The sequence below is a fragment of the Gossypium hirsutum genome, chromosome D02 (assembly GCF_007990345.1).
Source record: "Gossypium hirsutum isolate 1008001.06 chromosome D02, Gossypium_hirsutum_v2.1, whole genome shotgun sequence".
NCBI classification, from domain to species: domain Eukaryota; kingdom Viridiplantae; phylum Streptophyta; class Magnoliopsida; order Malvales; family Malvaceae; genus Gossypium; species Gossypium hirsutum.
This window is the reverse complement of record NC_053438.1, coordinates 50,691,480-50,696,394: the sequence shown is the minus strand read 5'-3', so window position 1 is coordinate 50,696,394 and position 4,915 is coordinate 50,691,480.

The window sequence follows — 4,915 nt, the reverse complement described above, 5'->3', positions numbered from 1 at the left end:
ACTTTGAATATTTAGACATTAAAAAATGTTATTTGATTCTTATTCAAACAAGCTTTGCAAGAAATAAAAAATCACCAATACACTTTACTTTTACTTTCATAATATAAAAAATTTTGGGAAAAAATCAAAAGTCATTAGCAACAACCATTCCCTTCACCTCAATCACTGACATCTCCCTCCATGGTTCAACTGAGCAGAGGAGTATAGTTGTTAGTGAAAGACGGTTTGGCGATAGAGGCTGGATATTGTTGCTCTTTTTTTTGTTGGTCAGTTCCTTGGGCCACTGCTATGGCAGTGTATGTTGGATAAGCAGTAGTGGTTAAATGTTACTCCGAAAAATTGTCGTTAGGACCGACATTTGCAATGGAGCTGGTGACGTCGCCATTTTATCTGCCCTTTTGGATTGATCTTAAGTACTATAAGCTCTTGGATTGGAGTCATCGATTTTTCTTTGTAAAACGCCTTGATCTTGATTAGCAACAATGTGCATCCTTTGCAATTTCTAGATGACACTAGACCTCTATTGAAGACAACAATGGGTCCGCTGCCACTTTCTGGTCCTCCAATCCCAATCACATCCTTTGCAACCACCTATTGAACAATCATCATCAGCAAAGTAGGGATCAAATCCGATAACTTCACCTTATCCAAACCGTGGAGAAAATCAAGATTCGCAGTTGAAACCATCATGGGAGAAGCTAGAATATTTTTTTGATGCATCAGAATTAAGTTGTATATTTTTATTTAAGCTAAAATGTAATTTCACAATTTCAATAACTTATATCTTTACAAATTTTAAAGGACTAAATCAAAAGTTTATCATTTGGGATGGGCCAAAGTGTACTTTTATATTTTACTTAATTAAAATCTTGTAAAACTTAAAGGGTAAATATTGAAATTTTACATTTTAGGGGTTCAGGGCTCCTGCTAACCCCCTGGCGCTGCCTTAGAAACCATTGCAGTGAGAAATTCTAAGGAAAGTTTTGTTGGAAGCGTACTTATATTTGATTGTGTGATAGTCAAATACCCTAAACTTCCAATGATGTTTTTAAGCAACATCGGATTTATCGACTCTTCGGGATTTTCCAACTTCAAAATTGTCTATGTTGTCTCCCTTTAATGCAAGCATCACATAGTTGATATGAAGGATTATTTTCTGGCAATTTGTTCACCATCTTTTTGCTTTTGACAGTAGCTTTAGGCCCAAAAGTCCGAGATGCCCGAACCTTAAATGCCATAACCAAGAATCATCTTTGATAGCAATCTTCATACACTTCACTTCTCTTGATTTGATGTCAATAGCGAACAGACGATTGCGCGTCATATCAACTTGAGAAATTAATTCTCCACTCTTAATTTTTAAGTTGAGCAAACGATCATTCATATGTACTTCATATCCTTTTTTTAGAAGTTGGCCAAAACTAAAAATGTTGCTTTTCAAAGGTACTACATAATAAAATCTAATATGTACTTCTCTCCATTTTTTTAATGTAATTGTGACTTTGTCTTTACCTTTGACCGCAGCGTGTGATTTATCTCCAAAAGTGAATTGCTCATGAATAGTTTCATCCAATTCTAAGAATAGGTTTTCTCAACCACAAATGTGATTACTGGCAGAATTATCAAGATATCAAAATTTTTCTTTGATTTTTCACTTTCTTTAGTGAGAAACACATTAGATTCCACATTTTCTTCTTCTTTAATTGTTGCTACATGAATTCCCTCACCCACTTTGGAAGCTAATCTACACTTGTAACTAAAATGGTTATATTTGCTACAATTATAACATTGTACCTGAGATTTAAGTTCTTGTTGAAATTTGCATCTACCTTGGCCTCAACCTCTAACTTATCGTCCATGAATAGATGTATGTTTATCTTCTCTTGTTTGGCCTATACCAACTAATTGAGTACCACATCTACGTGTTCCTCGTCCACCTCTATATTCTCCTAGATATCCTTCATGATTACTTTTGTTTTGTCCAGAACTACTACTAATTCCGCTTTTATTGACGAATAGCTTACTTTACAAAACTTGCTCCAAATTTTTAATATCATCATTTTGCTTCATTTTCATGATACAGAAGTTGATATATATATATATATGTATGCTTAATAAAAATAATTGATACTAGTGTGCTTTTACCTCAAAACCCAACATGATTTAATCCATTTAGATTTTTTTTATAATATCGCTACTATAGAAGTACATTTAGCACATTCGAAAATCATTAATGTTTTTTTTATCTCATACAATTATAAATTATAATTTTATTAAAAAAAATTATAATTAGTACTATATATTATTTTTTTCATGCAATTATAAATATATATATAGTTATAGTCATAGTCATACCTCAATTAAAAGATTTGTCAAATATTTTGAAATTCCTTATCAAATCTAAATTTTGTCCTGACTTAATCAATAATAAATCCAAAGATTAAGAATCAAGATTCATATTGATATCAAATCTTTCACGGTCTTTAAGAACATAAAAATAAAACAAATTAATCAAAACAATTATAATTAATCATAATTAATTAATTAAAAAACTAACCAAATATGAAACATTAAATAAAAGAAACTTCATGTAAAACTTTACATCTTGTCGTCTAAAATCTTGAAAATCATGAAGGATAAATTTAATCATTGATACAAAGGAACTAACTTTTGAGCGAAATTGTGTTGATAACATATAATAAAATAAAGAATAAAAAAGTTAAAAAGAAACAAAAGAACAAAAGAGAATTATGTAATATTATTCATCAATTAAATATTTCCAATGCTTTTCCAAAGTCTATATTTATAAATATACGAAGTATAAATGAAATAAAATTCTACTCCTTATGGAGAATAGAATCCTAAAGTACCAAGGTTTTCAAAATTGGATCAGTGGTCGAACTAGTTAAACCATCTGTTCGCCAATCTGGACAATTTGATTAAATAAATTATTAAAAAAATTCATAAAAAATATCTATTAAAATATTAAAATCAGTTCAATTGGTTTAACCAACTTTTAAGCTCGATTTAACTGGTCAATATCGATTCATGACTCAACCAGTTTAAAGCATTTCTCCTAACCAATACCCTAACCAAATCCTAATCATTTAACCAACCAATCCAATTTGATTCAAATAATCATATAAAATATATCAACTTTTTGTACTAATGAACATATGCTTTATAATAATATAATATTTATAACATACCACACCATTTTAATAATTTTACGAGATTATTATACAAAGGGCTAAAACCTAAAATGACATAAGTGTTGGGTTGAAGTTGGGCCTCAGAATCTCTAAAACCCTTTTTAGCCAGCCCCTTTCTCCCTCCAACCCATATTCCACCCTCAAGTCAATTGCCTTGCTTTTTTTATCCCAAAAAATAAAATTGGTCCCAAAATTTTTATTTTTATTATTTATATGTCTCGAATTCGATCATTCTATTTTTATTTTGAAAAAAAAGCTTTTTTTTAAAGAAAAAATTTTAAGTACAGCATTAATCTGTTTATAGAATTTTTGCCAATCTTCAACTTTTTTGTTCAATTTTAACTTTTGCTTTTCAGGGTTTATAAGACAGATTTCACAAAATTTAATAAATATAAGTATAACAAAAAGAATAGGGTAAAAGCACTGGGGAAGCCCCTGTACTTAGGGGGAAATTGCATTTCAGCTCTTCTACTAAAAAATAGGCAAATTATAGTCTTTATACATTTTGAAACGTGCAAATTAGCCTCTCCATTAAATTTTATCTGTTAAATAATTAATGAAACATTAATTTAAATGGTTAGTTACTAATTTAAATAATTTGATTTTTAAAAAAAATTAACAATAATTCTAAAAATAAAATAAATTATATATTAAAAATATTAAAAGTTATGTTAAAACAAAATCAAACCTAGGTTTATTAAAGCCAAAACTTACATCCAAATAAGCTCTTTTTTAGTGAATCATGGTGTTTTTGTTTTCATTTTTTTTATTTTTTGAAAAATTGAGTTTTCTTTCAATGATGGGGAAACATTTCCATCTTCAATAAAATTCTCGATTTAATGAGAATTATCTGATGCAACGAGACACTAACCTTACGTGTTGAAAACACTCTTCAGTGCAATTCTAAAAGCACTCATTTCAATAAAATCATTGTTTTATTACAGTTGAAATACAATCAAACCAATGGAACAACATATTTACAGTAAACAAAATATTTCATTTTGCATATCCTTTTGGCAGCGAAGAAGAAGATGAAGACAAAGAGCTCCTTTTGTTACTTCTCCACATCTAGAGAAGTGTTAATGACTTTGGGGTTTTATTTTAAATTAAAATTCTACTTTTTATATTTTATTTCTTCCCATAGGTTTAAAACATTATTTTTTAAAATTTCAAAACTCATACCGTCCAGAATGTAGAAATTTATATTAAAAATTTAAAACCCAAAAATTGTTAAACCCAATAACATAAGATTAAAGCTTCTTAAGATATTAAACAATAAGATCTTCAAGCAGGAAAGCATGTAATAGCTAAGGGGATGCGAAGATGAGTAACCAAAATTTTATAATAGTGATTACACACCACAAGGAGATACAAAAGTATAGGAGATACGAAAATGAGTATTCACTTAAGTAGAAGGAAGAAGATATTAAACAATTTTTTTGTACATTTTAATTGGAAGCATGAATGATGAAGATGAAACTAAACATTAATGAAAGCATGAGAAATTTAAAAGTAAGTAATCACAACTTGTAGTTTATTTTTTTGTTTCAGTCTAATTTTTATTTATTTATGGCTTCAATCAAGCATGGAAAATCCTTTTTATTTTTTTGGGTTTTGTAAAAGAGGGGAAGAAAGTCTTATAAAAACACTATGGTTTTGGGTTTCCACTTAAAAGTTTGATAAAAAATCTTAATATTTTTTTT